This window comes from Monodon monoceros, unplaced genomic scaffold, assembly GCF_005190385.1.
Source record: "Monodon monoceros isolate NGI ecotype Baffin Bay Population unplaced genomic scaffold, NGI_Narwhal_1 Super_Scaffold_19, whole genome shotgun sequence".
Classification (NCBI taxonomy): Eukaryota; Metazoa; Chordata; class Mammalia; order Artiodactyla; family Monodontidae; genus Monodon; species Monodon monoceros.
The window spans coordinates 69,448,123-69,466,999 of record NW_021703775.1 but is presented as its reverse complement, the minus strand read 5'-3'; the positions used below and the strand labels follow the sequence as shown (position 1 = coordinate 69,466,999).

At 35.9% G+C, this 18,877-nt stretch overlaps 1 protein-coding gene and 1 pseudogene across 6 annotated transcripts in view; one reads left to right on the top strand and one right to left on the bottom strand.

The window, feature by feature from the left end:
- The window catches only part of NCOA1 (nuclear receptor coactivator 1), a 258,922-nt gene that overhangs the window by 67,954 nt on the left and 172,091 nt on the right, over positions 1 to 18,877 (top strand). The gene's annotated exons all lie outside the window — the stretch shown is intronic.
- On the bottom strand, positions 12,695 to 14,269 carry LOC114900387 (annotated as a pseudogene).

The following is an 18,877-nucleotide window of genomic DNA, read 5'->3' as shown; positions in this document are numbered from 1 at the left end:
ACCGTGTCTTTTTAGGATTTTGGGAAGAAATGGTCAGCAAATATAGGATCCTGCTTTTCCACAGCGATGTATGCTAGCTGTGTAGGGTGACAGGGCTTTACATGTTTGTTAATTTGTTTTTTAGTAAAATAAGAAGAATGTTTCTTTACCACTGATAATGCCATTTCTATGATTTCAAGGAGGCATAAACTTACATTTACTTTTTCAAATAGTCAGAACTTATAACTTCATATTCACAGTATCATGAGTTTCAATGTTAAGGATGAGGTATAAGAATTTTATAAAAGTCTGAATTATGATGCAAAATAATTCTTATCTAAGAGTTTGACCATTTCCCCACACTTGATGATTTTATTGGGTTATCAAAGAAAAAACAACCAGTGAATTTTTATTGTACATGTTTAAAAACCACATCTAAATTTTGAAATAGAACATGAAGAAATACTTTCCAGAGCCAAAATGCCGGCGGAGAATATATTAGGAATCTTGTTGCTCCAGTCTCTCAAATTGAAGCATTTAACATCCAGTTTTGAGTGGGATATGCTCTTTTTTGGACATTGAATGGAATGCTGAAAGTAGACTTGAGAAGGAAATATTTCTATAATTTCTGGGTCCATGTTCAATCATAATATCCAGAATGTATTCAATATAAAACAGTTGATTTATAATTAAGAATTAGGCATTTTTAGTTTAGTAGAAATAAAGAATAAGAAAGGAGCTAGTTGAAATGGAAAGCAGCTTATGGCTAAAGCTGGTTCCAGAGCAGGGGCCTTGAACATCTTGCAAGGAAGCTATCATAGGGGGTGGCAAAACAACGAAGGTGCTTACTTGAATGGGCTCTGTCTGGCCAAAGATGAGACAATTTGAGCATTAGTAAGTATAACTACAATATATAATCAATCACATCCAATATGTTTAAACTGATGAGTTCATGATGATACTTTAAAGAACTCATTCATTTTCTTTGGAGTATGCTAAGAAACCAACTATACCTGAATGTGACCAGTAGTTGAGGAGAGGAAGTTTCTTTTCTCAGGTGTATTCTAGTTAGTAGTATTCTGCTTACAGTTAAGGGGTGATAAATAGAACATTACCATTTCATAATGAATTCCAGGACATAAGCAAAGATCATCAGTGGCTGCTAACATCATAGGAGGAGGGACAGTCGGACATTAGGTTTCTCTTAATGAAAGTTCACAATCCTTTCTGTGAAGTATCGTTGCCAACAAAATTGAATTTGAATCTAAATCTGATCAAGCCTGTAGCTCCAATTACCAATTTACAGGAAGCATAGAAGACAGGGAAACAAGTGAAATGATACCATGGAGATGCAGTCAGCAGAATCTAGACTATGGGGAAGTCTTTGGGACACACAACTTGGTTTTTTTTAACAAATAAATTGTGAGGAACAAGACAAGAGAAAAGAAGGAAGAAAACTGAAATTAATAGCAATGTTTGGACTTTATTTGGGTCCAGATTTTAATAAATAAATATTTATAAAATAATCAGGGAAATTTGAACACTGGATATTTTATATTAAGAAATTATTGTTAATTTTTAGGTGTGATAGATAACAGCATGTAGTTATATTGAAAAAGAGTCATCTTTTAGAGATACATATTGAAATGTTGATGGATGCAAGGATTTGTCTGTGATCTGCTTTATTATCAGGAATAGAGGGAAGGCTGTGGCTGGGGATGAATCAAGATTGGCCATGAGTTGATCTTTGTTTAAGCTAGGCACTTGTGGTGTTGGAGGGTGGGGTGGTGGTGGTGTAATTCTTGATATTATTCTCTAAGCTTTTTTGAAAATTTCCATAAGAAAAAGGTCCAGAAATTTACATTTTCTCTTTCTTGGCTTATAAGAATACAATTGAACTATGTGTATTTAGCAACCTGCCGAATTTTTATTTCTAATAATTTCTTGAGTCTTTTGGGATATATATGTACAAAACCATATTGTACACAAATGACAGTTTTACTATATAGTGCTTACTGTTTACCAGGCTCTATTTTAAGCACCTATGCATATTAACCCATTAGGTCCTTGCAAGCAAGAGCTCCAGTGAAATAGACATTAACTTGCCCAACGTTGTGTAGCTGGTATGTGGCAGAGCTGGGATTTGAATCCAGGCATTCTAGCCCTAGAGTCTGTGCTTCTCTGTTTGTTTGTTTGTTTTTGCGGTACGCGGGCCTCTCACTGCTGTGGCCTCTCCCGTTGCGGAGCACAGGCTCCGGACACGCAGGCCCAGCGGCCATGGCTCACGGGCCCAGCTGCTCCACGGCACGTGGGGTCTTCCCGGACCAGAGCACGAACCTGTGTCCCCTGCATCGGCAGGCGGACTCTCAACCACTGAGCCACCAGGGAAGCCCGCTTCTCTGGTTTTTATATCTCCTTATAAGCTTTATTTTTAACCCCTCCACTCTAATCCTTGTACCCTTTCTTTTGTTTGTTTTAGTGTACTGGCTAGAATTTAATCTTTTAAACACCAGTTTTCATTTGTAATTTTGATTTTGGAAGTTGTCTTAATATTTAGTGAATCCAGAGTCCAGTCAAATTAACTCCTTTATAAATACAAGGTACTCACCAAGGAACTAAGAATTGACTTAGTATGAAGCTAGAAGCCAAAGAATAAAGTGTATCGCTATTTAAAGTTGCCAAGACATGGAAGCAACCTACATTTCTATCTAGAGAGGAATGGATAAAGAAGGTGTGGTACATATATACATTGGACTACCACTCAGCCATAAAAAAAGAATGAAATAATGCCATTTGCAGCAACAGGGATGCATCTAGAGATTATCACACTAAGTGAAGTAAGTCAGACAAAGACAAATATGATATCACTTATATGTGGAATCTAAAAAAAAAACGATACAAATGAACTTATTTACAAAACAGAAATAGACTTACAGACATAGAAAACAATCTTATGGTTACCAAAGGGGAAAGGTGGGGTGGGGGATAAATTAGGAGTTTGGGATTAACAGATACACACTATTGTATATAAAATATATGTATTTTATATTCAGAATACATATTTTATATATATATATATATATATCTGAATCACTTTGCTGTACCCCTGAAACTAACACACATTGTAAATCAATTATACTTCAATTAAAAAAAGTAGAATAAAGTGTATAGTAACAGCTTCTAGTTTTTTTTTTCAAAATTAGATTTATCTCCCGATCTGCAAGCAGCCTATTCCTGGTCCGTTTGACTTTGAGTTACTTGTTGACTCCATTGGTCCTATTTGCTGAATTTCTCTGTGACTCTTTGATCTTCTTCCCCCAACCCCCACACCTGTCATACAATTACTTCTCATTTGACTTTACATGGGTTCCATGAGATAAAATCAGGGGAAGCACTTAGCACATTGTCCAGCACATAACATATATATAGTAAATATACCTTTTGGTTTAAGAGAAAGCTACTTCACAGTTTTGTTTTAAAAATTGTTCTTATTTCTTTAATTAATTTTTTAAATGGGGAGAGGCGAATATGGCGTAGTTACTTTAAGAAGCCCGAGGCCTGGGACGTGGGGGAAAAACTGATGATAATGTGCTGTGGTGGTTTAATGAGTATCTTTGTGTTCTCTGTAAGACACTTGCTTATAATAGCCTCTCAGTTTGAGAAAGATTTCTGAGAGAGTTGAATGCCAAAATAATACTTCTCTACTAGGGAGTGAGGTAGGAACAATTTAGGGGAAAATGTAACTTGTCCCAACTCCATGGGATATTTACATTTCTCTTTGGCCAGCAGCAAAATACATTATGATGTTGTAAGATAGCTAAGCTTCATGAAAGGAGGCATATACGCTTCAGTAAGGAGGACAATTTTTGGTTTCACCCTCAAGAGAAAGAGATTGTTCATAATTACAGATAACCTTTTCCTGAAGTTTGTGGAAGGTGACCATCTGAAAACTCGGTGTAGCTAGTTGAAAGCTGTGCTATTTTTCTGTCCTTCACTGCCTTCCTCCCTCCATCCCATGTGCTTGTTATTTTGTATAGCAATAAAATGAAACAACCTTTTAACATATCTTTAATGGTATTTTTGGAAATTATATTAAACTATTTGGAAACTGAAGGTTGTAGAGGCACAAGAATTTCTTCCATTTTCCAAATGACAGAATATAATTATTCAATATAATTATTGAATGGCACAGCTATTGAAATTGAATAACCAGTTACTTGACTGTTTTGCTTTTATGGACTAGTTTATTGGTAAGAAATAAAACATATTTTTTGAAGAATAAAATAAATGTGTGTGGTGGAAACTCACTCTTCTATCTGATCATGAAAGCTTTGAGTGGAAAGATGAAATACTCTCCAAACTACACCTGGATGCTATGGAAACCAAAAGGTGATATGCAAGATTAAGCACAGTTGAGAGGTGCTCAGTTTAACATCTGTCATCAGTTAGTTGGTAAAGGCCTTGAACCATTTATTGTTCTGAAGATGATCTTAAATGAGGAGGCATAGCTAAAGTGGTCAGTTACAGAGTATGGGATCAGTGAATTTAAGAGAAAAGAAAGCTGATAGGAGAAAACAAAAATGTAGTAATAATAATAATAATAGCTAATATTTAGTGTTTACTATGCAGCAGGCAATGTGATAGACACTTAAATATATATTTTCAGATACTATCCCAGTAACCCTGTGAAGTGTAAACTGTTATTACATAGATACGTATGCAAATAAAAAACTCTGCATAGCAAAATAAAACACCAAAAAAAAATTTTTTTGTAGGAGGAAAATGAATCTTAGTAAGGTGTACTTTGCAATGAACTCACAGGAGAGCCAGGATTCCTCCATCTCTTCATCTTGGAATGAAACCAAAAGCTTGAGTTCAGAAACTGATTTTTAATCAGAATTGAAAAGGAAAGCGAATTCTAGTTTAAACAAGCTGAAAATCGTGGATTTGGGAAAACCAGGGATTTAGGGATTTTGCTAGTTCAGTATAATTTTATGATATGATAGGGCTCCTGAAAAGTTATTGTAGTCACTAATTATTAGTTGGAGTATAGTGTCTCATACAAGAAAAGTCATAGCTCTAACATGCTAATCAAATCACATTTTACTGTTTTAAGGAGGGATGCCTTATTGGTTTTGAAATGGTGTTTGATATGGAGTGACTTTCAAGTATTTTTATCACTTTAACCACCTCCTTCAATTAAAAATGAACATGGAAATGAATTTAAATAGCTATTAATATTTTCGAGAAATTTTGGACATTGCTTAGAATTAGAAATTCCTTATATTATTAAAAAACACTCTGCCTATTACAGGTCTAGCAGTGTAAACTAAAATTAGGTTAGGTGTAAGATTGAGAACGTCTGACCTTACTCTTCATATATGGATGCGTTTCCTGCTAGTAAAAATTGAAAGCCTGAAGTATAGTGTAAGACCTGTATTGCTTGTAACGTGGTTTATTTAGTTACTTATAAAGGCCATTTAAATTTCGGATTAAGTATACTTTTCCAAAGATGTCTTTTATATCTATTAATATATTTACTAGTGTTACTAGTACTCCTCATTCCTTTGTGTAGATGCACATTTTGATCTGATATTCATGTAGATCCAAATTTTGATCTGATATTCTTTTCCTTCTGCCTAAAGAACATTTCTTTAAAAAGGTGTGCAGGGGCTTCCCTGGTGGCGCAGTGGTTGAGAGTCTGCCTGCCGATGCAGGGGACGCGGGTTCGTGCCCCGGTCCGGGAGGATCTCACATGCCGTGGAGGGGCTGGGCCCGTGAGCCATGGCCACTGAGCCTGTGTGTCTGGAGCCTGTGCTCCGCAACGGGAGAGGCCACAACAGTGAGAGGCCCGCGTACCGCCAAAAAAAAAAAAAAAAAAAAAAAAGGTGCATGCCTTATAATGGATTTTTCTCAGCTTTTGTCTAAAAACATTTCCATAGTCATTTGGAAATATATTTTAACTGGATATAGAGTTATTTATTTATTTATTTATTTATTTATTTATGCTGAGTTGGGTCTTTGTTGCTGCACATGGGCTTTCTCTAGTTGCAGTGAGTGGGGGCCACTCTTCGTTGTGGTGCGTGGGTTTCTCATTGCGGTGGCTTCTCTTGTTGCGGAGCAGGGGCTCCAGCGGTGCGGGCTGCAGTAGTTGTGGCTCTCGGGCTCTAGAGCGCAGGCTCAGCAGTTGTGGAGCACGGGCTTAGTTGCTCTGTGGCATGTGGGATCTTCCTGGAACAGGGCTTGAACCCGAGTCCCCTGCATTGGCAGGTGGATTCCTGTCTACTGCGCCACCAGGGAAACCCTGGATATAGAATTTTAAGTTGACTTTTTTTCTTCCAGTACTTAGCAGTGTCACTACACTGACTTCTCACTTGCATAGTTTCCAATGAGAAGTCTTTTTCTGTACATAATGAGTCTTTTTCCTTACCTCTGTCAACTTTTAACATTTTTTCTTAATCAGTGGTTTTCAACAGTTTGATTATGATATTTCTAAGTGTGGTTTTCTTTGTTTATCTTTCCTGTATTCTGTTGAGCCTCTTTGTTCTGTGGGTTTATGGCTTGAAAAACATTTGCCTATTATTTCTCTACATATTTTTTTCTATCACCTTCTTCCCTGTAGCTTTTAGACCCCAATTACATGTATATTAGTTTGATGTATTGCTACAAATTATTGGTGTTCCCCTTCTTTTCCTTTCTCCCTCCCTCCCTCCTTCCTTCCTTCCTCCCTTTCTCCCTTTCTGTTTTTTCTTTTTGTGCTTCATTTTGGATATGTTCTATTGTGTGTCTTCAAATTAATTGTCCAATCTGCTATTAATCCCATCCAGTGTATTTTTCATTTCAGATCTTGTGGTTTTTATTTCTAGAAATTTCATTTGGGCTTGAAAAAATCTTGCCCTTCTCACCTAAACATCGCCATGTCTTTCTCTGCCTTCTTGAGCATGTTGAGCATATATATAGTAGTTCTTTTAATATCTTTGTCCGCTAAGTTCCGTCTATCTGTTAGTTCTGTGTCTGTTTTTATTGATCTGTTAGTCTCTTGGTTGTAGGTCATATTTTCCTTTTAGTTTATATGCCTTGTAAATTTTCATTGGATGTCATTGTGAATTTTATGTTGCTGGGTGTTGGATTTTGTTGTATTCCTTTAAATAATGTTGGTCTAAATTTGGCATGCAGTTAAACTTTTTGACATCACTTTGATTTTTTTTGAGATTCACTTTGTTTTGAGGAAGCTTTGGTAGGGTGGGTCCTGGGCATCCTTATTTCCTTGAGCTAATTTAGAGTTGCTACTTTTTGAGGACTTTACTTAATGTTTCATGTATTATTAAAACTGTGTAACTCAGACTGGGACTTGAACACATGCGGCAGGGATTTGAACGCATGCGGCCAGGACTTGAACCAGGCCAAAACTCTGTTTGGGACTCCAACCCACGGTCTTTTAATTAGAGTCACTCACCTGGTGTCTGGACTTACTGAGACTCACGTTCCTTATGTCTTAGCGCTGAAGGAATTCCGCGAGAGGCAAAGTGATAGGCAAGAAGTAGATTTATTAATATAGGACGCTTGTAAGAGATGCAAGCAGGCAGGCAAGGGAGCTCTGCCCTGAGGATTAAGTGGGCTACAATTTTATAGTCAAAGGAAAGGGGGAGGGGAAAAGACTGCCTTCTTCGAGTAGACATGGGGCTTACATCACTAGTTCCTCCTTCGTATCTGTCAGGAGAGTGTCTCACCCTACGAGGTCAAACTAGGATTATCATAGCACTTATTCAAGTCAGTAGAAGGGTGGTGACATTTTTCTTCCACCTAATGGCCTGGGGCATATCTTGTGCTTTTATTTATGGCTTTATAGTTAAGCAAGCCTGCTTCATTCCACGACGTTCCAATAGCTTTCTTGAACGATCATTAACTTAACAGTGGTCTCCCAAATTTTCCTAGGTTTCCCTCTCTGTCTATAGTCCCTTAGTGGGACTTCTACAACTACCTGTATAACTATCCTATTCTATCCCTATCATTATGAGGTCTTTTCACTCTACTTGGTGGGAATACAAATTATCTCTACCCTTGTATGAGCTTTGGGACTTCTTTGACCTATTTGTTTTTCATTGGTCCTTTCCCCAACGTTAGGTAGTTTCCTCTCGCAGATGACCTGTCAAAGACTTGAGGGGAGGCCTCTACAGATTTCTAGAGCTCTGTGTCTGCAGGTCCCTTCTCTCTGGTACGCTTTAACCAGATTCTGGCTGCTTTGGCTTCCCTGAACATTGTCAGTCTGTCTCAACTCTCTGAGACTGCCAGGCTCTGTTGAAGTCCTCCCTCTCTACCCTGCATCTTGGAAACTGCTTCAAGGGTGTAAAGTGAGGCAGTTGGAGGTCTCGCCTAATTTTTTTCCCCTTTTCTCAGGGATCCCACTCCTGTTTTGACTGTTGTCCAATATCTGAAAGCTGTTGTTTATTTTATCCAGTTTGGTTGTATAACCAGAAGGATTAATTAGATCCCTGTTACTCCATCATGGCTGTTTGTAGAAGTACTCGATTATCTTTTCCTTCTTTTCTGTGGGTTAAGATGTGGACCTAAATAAAAGAAGCCAGGAAATCATTTGGCTTGTTCTCAGTGTTTCAGGTGTTAGGCTTAACTGTAACTGAGGCAGAGGAGTCCCTAGTTGCCTATGGTCCAAACCCTTTGATAATAATAAACAGGCAATTTTGGTACATCCCTTCTCACTTTCATTCTCTGGAACCTACTGCAGTGGTAGGGTGGTTGATCAAGAATTATGGTATTCTGAATCTTGGTTAGGTACTACATAGTTTTAATAAGTTCTTAATACTCTTACTTTCAACTGAATTAAGACCTATTTTTACTTACTTTTTCTCAGCTATTTCAATTTGCTATTACCTTTAAGTTTATCAGGGTTTTTTTGGCTATCTTATTTGCTAGTAAGTTATCTATCTGGTTGTCATTTTTCACTGGGTTGTATTTACTTCATCATGTGTTTTTCTGCATCACAGTAACCTTTAGGATCTTGGAAAGGTTTGATCTTTATTCATTATTATCTTTAGTTCTGTTCCTGCTTCTCTGTTCTTGCTTTCCTTTACCCAGAAATGAATGCGCAAATAAGTGACTGAATAGACATAGACAAATAAATTCACACATATATACACACAGTGCATTTTCTCAATTCTAAGACTATTAATTGTGATATATACTATTGATTGAATATACTTTAAAGAAAGAAGAAACATTAAATTTATTTTTCAAATCCTTCTTAGAAATTAATTGACAGAAGCATACATTTATCCATACAGTTTCTATACCATCTTCTTTGGAATCGTAATACAAGAGTGAGTCTAATCCTTTTTCATGCTGACATGCTGATTTTCCTCACCTGTTGCTGCTTTTCTATACATTATGATTGTCAGTATAGTTTTGAGTCATATGGGAAATGTTTGGAATTTAACTGCTTTTCTTTGTTGGCTAAATTCATGGTTTCAGTTTTTCTATAAACTGTGAATTAAATAACTTCTTTTTTGAGTCAGCTGGAAACTTTTGACAGATATCCAGCCCTTGGGTAATAGTACTTTGTAAAATGTAAATTGGTCACACCAGTGTCTCCCAGCTCTGCTAATTCTGTGATCTATTTTGAGGGACTGGGTTATTTCTACTGCCTTTAATTGCTCTTGCTTGTCTCGCAACAGACAATTTTTGCATCACAATAGCTTTTTATTTCAGTGCTTTCTGAAAACATTTTCAAGCGACAGTTAGGCTTTCAGATTTAACTTAAAATTCAAAGGCTTGTGAGTTTATCTATGCAGTAAATTCAGCTGTGGTGATATTTGGATAAACAGATACCTTCTATGGGAAGGTATTTCCCATAGGTTTACACATGGGCAAGCAGTTACATACATCACAACTTACTCTTTTGCTTAACTACTGGTACCTTTTTTGGACATTAATTCTGATACTTCTCCTAGTTTCAGAAACCTAAAAATATTATTTTAAGAAAAGCATTTTTAGAATTGAGAAAATATGATTTAGGAATTCAGTATACAATAGCAAAGCATAAAGTTTATCAAGTGGTAGAATTATTTCATTAATTTTTGAGGTGATCAGGTAGCAGTTAGAAAAATTAGTGTTGAACCTGTCTGTATGCAAATGTATGGTTAACTTTTTAAAAACTGGAAAACTAGTGAAACTATGCAAATAGTAACCCAAAGTAAGAAGACTCAAAAATTGACTAAAAAATTAAGTACATCTATATGAAAAAACCAGCACAAAATTAAAAAGAAAAATAACAAAATGGAAAATATTTACAAATTTGACCTTAAATCCTATCTAAAATAACTATGAATATTTAAAAAATATTTACAACACTAAGATTCCAGTAAGTACATTGATAAAGTCGTGTCCATTAGGTCAAAATAGAGTTTACATAGAGTAAACAAACGTAAGGAAAAGAGTTCAACCTCCTGGGTAATTAACTGAAACAATAGTGAATAACCTTTTTGTACTTATTGAATAACTGTAATAAATTAGGGAATGAAGTACTCATGCATTGTTTTGGAATTGGTACAGCTGGCCTCCATGGTTTTCTGATGAGAAATTCCCCTGTAGGTAACGCATTGTTTTTCTCTGGCTGCTTACAGGATTTTTTTCTTTGTGTTTAGTTTGAGAAACTTTATTATAATGTGTGTATGTTTGGATTTCTTTGGGTTTAACCTGTTTGCAGTTTGCTCAGCTTCTTGAATTTGTTAGTTTATGATTTTCACCAAATTTGAAAAACTGTCATCCATTATTTCTTCAAATAAGTTTTCAGCCCACATTTTCTCTCCTCTTCTTCTGGGATTTTGATGATGTGAATGTTAGATCTTATGTAATTGTTCCACAGGTCCCTGAGGCTCCATTATTTTTTTCAATCTGTTCTTTTTCTTTTTCTCTTTTTCAGACTGGATGATTTCTATTGATCGATCTTTAAGTTCACTTTCTTTAAGATCGACTCTTTCTTCTGTTATCGACATTCTGCTCTTCAGACCATCCGTTGAATTTAATTTTGGCTATTGTATTTTTCAGTTCTAAAATTTCCATTGATTCTTCTCTATGTCTTCTGTTTCTTTGCTGTGACTTTCTGTTTTCCCATTTGTTTCAGTAGTGTTTGTAATTGCATTTTGGTTCATTTTACTGATAGCTGCTTTAAAATCCTCGTTAGATAATTCAGACATGTTTGTCATCTCAGTACTGGTGTCTGTTAATTGTCTTTTCTCATTTAAGTTGAGATCTTTTTGTATATTGCTTTATTTTTTCATGAATATAGTTATAAAAACAAGTTACGAGAATAAGAACAAAGAGGAAATAGAGCCAATCTAGCTGTATAAACTCAGTTTCTTTCTCTATAAAGTAGAAATAATAATATCTACTTCACAGATTTTTTATAAAGACTACATGAGAACACATACATAAAATATCCATCTCAGTCCCTGGCATATAACAATGCTCAGAAAATATTAGTTAACTTTGCTTTTCTTTTTTCTGATTATAGTATTTTGAAATCGTTACTGTCAACTACTTGGCATTTTAAGGGAAGAGGTTCTTTAAAAAAAGTCTTAACCTTCCTTTCGTAATTAGTTCTCTAAATTGTAATTACTTAATACAAAGATCAGCGTCTTCCTCATTACTGTCTTAGCTTTTTTACTGGGGGATGTACCTTTTTGTTGTTAAACCTAGATTAGTTTTCTCCTTGTCTAGGTCCTAGGTAATTCGTCCACTTTCTTCTGTTCCTTAGAGACTCTTTTCTATCTCCAACACTTACCCAGGGCAGAAGTGGAGTGACGTATTGGCAGCTCCCCCTTACTTGCCAGCATGATAAGTACACTTCCCCTTTTTTGCTTTTAGGATTTTACAGCTAAGCTTTACGGGAAAGGTAGAAGGAGTAAGAGGTAGAGAAGGGGTGCTGGTCATGACAGAAATAAACACAGAGGTGTGACAAAGCTTAGGAAATCCTAATAACTTCTTAAAGTCATTGGTAGTCTCTAACTCTTGCTGAGTTGGTAACTGGATGCCCTATTTCAGGGGTCCCCAACCTCCGGGCTGTGGACTGGTACCAGTCCACAGCCTGTTAGAAACGAGGCCGCACAGCAGGAGGTGAGTGGCGGGGCAGGTGAGCGAGGGAAGCTTTGTCTGCCGCTCCCCGTCACTCGCATTACCGCCTGAACCATCCCCCCCACCATCCGTGGAAAAATTGTCTTCCACAAAACCAGTCCCTGGTGCCAAAAAGGTTGGGGACTGCTGCCCTATTGGACTGATGCATCTTGATTTTTTTCTGCTTTCTCCTGAAACCTCTCTGACTTTCATGATGCAGAGTTTTTCCTGAGAAAGTGACATTTAAGCTAAAATTCTGAAAGATGAGTTAGGAGTTACTAGGTGAGAGCGGAAGAATGTGCAGGAAGACAGAACCAGCATATCTGAAGTTCTTGAAGTAACGAAGGAGCATATTGGAGGTACTAAAGGAATGTCAGTACAGAAATAAAAATGGTGTGGTATCGGCAAAGGGATAGATGCATAGATCATTGGAACAGAGTAGACAGTCCAGAAATAGGATCCACAGAAATATCGTCAGTTGATGTTTTTTTTTTAAAAGGGTAGAGTTAATATTTTATTGTCACTTATCAGATGGCAGTTAGGTATATAGTGTTTATACTTGACCTTTCCTTTTTGTAAATAAAAAAATTACAAGTTTTAAACAGCCAATGGCTGTTTACTGGTTATGTCTTCAGAAAACATGAGGTTAATTCATTAATGGTGGCTTCAAGGTTTTCCTTATTGGTGCCAGAAAATTCACCCACTTTCTGTTCCTTTTTAAAAAACTGGAAGGTTGCCATGCATTTGACTTCACACTCTGAAGCAACACCGTGACAGTCATCCACATCTACTTTGAGGAACACCACGTTGGAATTCTTTTCAGAGAGAGAATGAAAGAAAGGCTTGATCATTTTGCAAGTCCCACACCATGTGGCTGAGAAGTCGACTACTAGGAGTTTCTCTCCTGCATTGTTCAAGGCCTCCTGAAAAGCATACTTTCTCTTAATCTGCTTCACCATTTTGGCTGCTGGGGTCCGATGAGCGACCTCACGGTGGAAGCAATGAAAACGGATCCAAGGGGCTGGACAGAGCTTTGGCCAGTTGATTTTTGACAAAGTTGCAAAAGCAATTCAGGAGAGAAACAGTGACCTTTTTTAGTAAATGGTGTTGGCTTTGCATTCATATGCAAAAAAGAATCTTGATTTATACTTCACACTTTATATAACAGTTAATTCAAAATGCATCATAGATCTAAATGTAAACTGTGAAACTGTAAAGTTCTTGGAAGAAGGCATAAGGGAGAATATTTGTGACTTGAGGTTAGGCAAAAAATACTTAGATATGGCACCAAAAGCATGATCCACTAAAGGAAAAAAATTGGTAAATTGGACTTCATAGAAATTAAAAGCTTTTTGCTCTGTGAAAGACACTGTTAAGAAAATAAAAATACAAGCTACAAAGTGGGAGTAAATGTTTGACTATCACATATCCAATAAAGGACTTATGTTAAGAATATATAAAGAACTCTCAAAACTCAAGAGTAAAGAAACAAATAACTAAGTTTAAAAATGGGCAAAAGACATAGACATTCCGTCAAAGAGGATATAAGGTTGATAAATACATGAAAAGATGTTCAAAATCATTTCTTTTAAAAATCATTTTCTTTTAAAATCAAAATCATTTCTTTTAAAAAAAGAAAATTTGGAATTTGCAGAAAAGTTGCAAAGGTAGTACAGGGTGAAATTTGTTAGTCTTTCCTTCTTTTTGATAGCTCTGACACTTTTGAATAGTACTGGTCTGGTATTTTGTAGAATATCCCTCAGTTGGGTTTGTCTTATGTTTTTCCGATGATTACACTTAGGCTATAGTGTTTTGGGAAGAATACTACAAGAGGTGAAGGACCCCTTTCTTTACATTATACCGCGGAGTACAGTATCAACGTTATTATCACTGGTGGCGTGGTGGTGTTAACCTTAATGATTTTTTTTTTACACTTTGGAAAACAGTTTGGTACTTTTTTATGGAGTTAAACATACAGTACCATATAACCCAGCAACCACCCTCTGGGTACTTACTCTAGAGGACAAAAACTTAATTTCACATAAAAATCTCTACACAAATGTTCATAGCAGTTCTATTCATAATCACCCCGAACTAGAAACAACCTGATGTTTTTCTGACGGGTAAATAGATAAATGATGGTACATCCATACAGTAGATTACTATTCAGCAACGAAAAGGAATAAATTATTTTTTAAAATTTATTTATTTTATTTATTTTTGGCTGCATTGGGTCTTAGTTGTTGCGCGCAGGTTTTCTCTAGTTGCGGTGGGGGGGGCTCCTCTTCATTGCAGTGCGCGGGTTTCTCATTGTGGTGGCTTCTGTTGTTGCGGAGCACGGGCTCTAGGCATGCAGACTTCAGTAGTTGTGGCATGCAGGCTCAGTAGTTGTGGCTCATGGGCTCTAGAGCGCAGGCTCAGTAGTTGTGGCGCACGGGCTTAGTTGCTCCGTGGCATGTGGGATCTTCTGGACCAGGGCTCGAACCCATGTCCCCTGCAGTGGCAGGTGGGTTCTTAACCACTGCGCCACCAGGGAAGCCCAGGAATAAATTATTGATTCATGTGACAACTGGATGAAGTTTCTGTTGGGGTAATGGAACTTTCTGTATTGTGGTTGTGGTGGTGGTTACATGACTCTATATGTATTGCTAAAACTCATAGAACTGTACATGCAAAAAAGTTTCTTTTATTGTATGATAGTTTACAAAATGTAATTTTTAAAAAGTGAAGCTAAAGTAAAAAGAAAAAGAGTGCATACCTGGAACACAGAGAACAATGGGAAAAATAGCAAAAATGGTACGACTGAAGAATGGAGAGTAACCACATCATTTAGTCCTTGTAGGACTTAATGGACTTTAAGCAGGGGAATGACCTGATCAAGACATTTTAAAAGAGAGGTTTATGAAGTCTCTTTGATCTTCAGTGTGGAGAATGCATTGATGGGAGATAGATTGAAGATCTAAGAGGAAGAATAGAAAATAAGACATTTCTTGCATCTTTCCCACAAATTTTGGTAAAACCCAATTCCTGAAGTCTATTTTTGGTATTAGGATCTTGTGATGATAAGAATAATTATAATTACAAGCACTCCTTTTGACTTTTTTAATACAACCTATATTTTTGTACATTATACCCTGCTTTTCATGTGAATAAATGAGACTCAGTTACCAACTAACATGATTTTGCCTAGTTGTGTCTATCCAATATTTTGGATTCAGAAGTGTTACCATCTTAAAAAAAGTTACTTATGCAGTTCTTGGTATATTATTATATTTGCTCTTATTTTGTAAAAATGAGTAGAAGATTAAAGAAATTCAGCTGGGAATGATAAGTATGCTTATAAATTGAATATTAGTTAAGACCAAGATGAAAATTACAAATCTTTGGTTTCAGTCAGCGCTTATTGGGTTAAAGAATATTAATCCAATATTGTGTGTGAAGTAAGAGAACAGATTTTTAAGAAAATGTGGAAACGTAATTATATTGTTGACAACAGGTTAGGTGAAATTAGGGACATACATGTTTTTGAAAAACTTAATAGTATCCCCCTTTTATCTTTGCACACATTTTAGTTTTCATACAAATTTTCGGGAGTAGAGTATATATAAATATAATGAATTTCCTGCAATGCTAGTGTTGCTATACGAAAATCTATTATGTCAAACTCATGAAATTGCCACTTTTTGAAGGCAAAAATATTAGAATGTTGGCAGTTTTGTGTGGTTGAACCTAATATTTTTTTCCCAGATTGATTACATTCTTGTCTATAAGTTCTTGATTTAGAGAAGGGTATGTTTTATAGTTAATTTTCTAGGAGGTATATCTTGGTTCTGGTTCTGTACAAAAGTCAAAAAAGATTCATTGATTCGCAAAGAGACAGCAAAAATGTGAATTAATGTTCTTTTTTTAAACATAAGTTTTACCCACAGAAGTAATTCTCCTTTTTGAAATGCTAAAAAGATTGGTGAAACTAAAGTCCATCTTGAGCATTTCTACAGTCCTGGTTCTTTCCTCTTCTCTCCGTGGTGTCTATTTGGTGTCTATCTTTTCAGATATTTTCAGTCCATTTATATTTATGTACTTACATATATACACTGATTTATATATGTAAGTGTACATATATACACACATATTTGTAGGAAATATATAGTATTGTATGGATTATTTTTTGTAAGGGGTATATTTATATATTTTGGCAGTATGATTTTTTCACTCTCCAGCATGTTTAGATCTGTGTTTTGTTGTTGTTATTTTCAGTTTCTGCATTGTGTTTTGTACGATAGCTGTACCAGTTTTATTTGGGCCCTCAGGGTTTTTACTGCAGATTATTTATAATTTTTTAAAACTACAAACAGTGGAGTCAGGAGTGTCCTGTATGTACTTTTTCATGCACCTGCATGATAGTTCCTTTAAGATAAAAAGAAGTGGAATTGCTGAACCATATGGTATATGCACTTTAAATGTTTTATAGGGAAATTTTCAAGTAGACAAAATAGAAGAGTGAACTTCTACTTGCCTTCAACAGTTATCATCCCATGATCAATCTTGTTTTATCTGTACTCTCACTTTATCCCTTCTCACATTTTTTAAACAAATTGAGATATCGTGTCATTTGATCTGCAAATATTTCATGTGTTTCTGGAAAATATAAGGTCTTTTTTTTTTTTTTGGAGAAAAACACTATTATCACACTTGAAAATTAACAATAATTCTTTTTTAAAAATTTTTTTATTTATTTAATTATTTACTTATTGGCTGTGTTGGATCTTCTTTGCTGCGCGTGGGCTTTCTCTAGTTGTAGAGAGTGGGGGCTACTCTTCGATGTGGTGTGCAGGCTTCTCATTGTGGTGGCATCTATTGTTGTGGAGCACGGGCTCTAGAGCGCAGGCTCAGTAGTTGTGGCGCACAGGCTTAGTTGCTCAGCGGCATGTGGGATCTTCCCAGACCAGGGCTTGAACCCGTGTCCCCTGCATTGGCAGGCGGATTCTTAACCACTGCGCCACCAGGGAAGCCCAACAATAATTCTTTAGTATCATTAAATATTCAGTCAGTGTTCAAATTTTAAACTGTTTTAATGTCAGAAACATTTTCTTCCATATTTTTTTACTTGTTTGAATTAGGATCCAGATGAGGTTTACAGTTTGATTGGTTGATATACCTTTAAAAAAAAGTCTTTCAAACTATTTTTCCTCTTTTTCTCCCTCCCTCTCTTTCTCCCATCCCTTCTCTCTTTCTTTCACTCCATCTCCCTGATTCCCCTTTCTTTCTCTGTCTCCAGCTTCCTTTCTTCCTCCCTCCCTCCTTCCTCCCATCCTTCCCTCCCTGTCTCTCTTTTTTAAATTTTGCAGTATTGATTGAAGAGACTGGGTGGTTTGCCCTGCAGATTTTTTCCATACTCTAGCTCTTGCTTATTGCATCCCATGGCATTGTTTAACTTGTTTTTTGTTCTCTGCATTTTCTGTAAATTTTTAGTTAGGTATGGAGGCTTGATGTGATTCAGGTTTGATTTCTTTTTGTTAAGACTGTTTTATAGAAAGTGTTGTCATTTTCTATAAGGAGGCACATATATAGGGTGATGATACATGCAATTTTTTTTTAAGATTTTTTTTTGATGTGGACCATTTTTAAAGTCTTTATTGAATTTGTTACAATATTGCTTCTGTTTTATGTTTTGGATTTTTGGCCCCAAGGCATGTAGGATCTTAGCCCCCCAAACCAGGGATCAAACCTGCACCCCTTACACTGGAAGGCAAGGTCCCAACCACTGGACAGCCAGGGAAGTCCCGATACATGCAGTTTTGATTTGGAAGATATTGCCAGATTGTCTTCCAGAACTGTTGTTTCAGTCTATACCTTTATCATTAGGTTTTTGAGAGTATCATTTCATACACTTGTGAACTGTTACCGTCTAGCTTTCAAATTTTTTGGAAAATGTCTTCTTAGTCTTTAATATTTAATTCACTAATTACTAGTAAGGTTTTTTTTTCCTATTTTTTATTTTTTAGGGTTATTTGTATTTTTTCTAACAGGAATTGCCTATTCACAGTATGCTTTGTTTCTTATCCTGTTGGTTGTTGAACATTTTTCTTATTGATTTGTAGAATTTCTTTAGGTCTTTTGATTACTCATCCTTTTTTTTTTTTTCCTGTTTTTATGATGCCAAATATTTTCTCTTAGGTTTTTACTAGTCTTTCATTTTGCTTATATTGTCCTTTGGTATACAGAAATTATACCAGTCAGATCAATCAGTCTTTTCCTTTATGACTTATGTGTACTTTTTAGTTTATGTGAGAAAGGTTTCTTTGCCTAGAGGCATAAAAGTATTCACTTACATTTTTTTAATTATAAAGAACACGTAACATAAAAATTGCCATCTTAACCATTTTTAAGTGTACAATTGAGTAGCATTAAGTACATTCACCTTGTGCAACTGATCTCCAGAACTTTTTCATCTTGCAAAACTGCAACTTTATACCCATTAAAAAACAATAACTTGAGATTAAGTTTTCATGTTTAGGTATTTTATCCTCTGACTTTTTTTTTCCTTTTTCTTTCTTTTTTTTTACTTTTGATATCTGGTAGGATAAATAAAACTGGTTTGTTGTTTTTCATAATTCTCTTTGTTATTTAAATATATATGTATATGCATATACATGTCTTTTCTCTACGTTATTAATATACTTCGTAAGAGGCATGAAAAACTCTGCTAGGATATTATCTGGATTTATATATTAATTTGAGAAAAATTATTTTTATTAGGTATATTGACTGT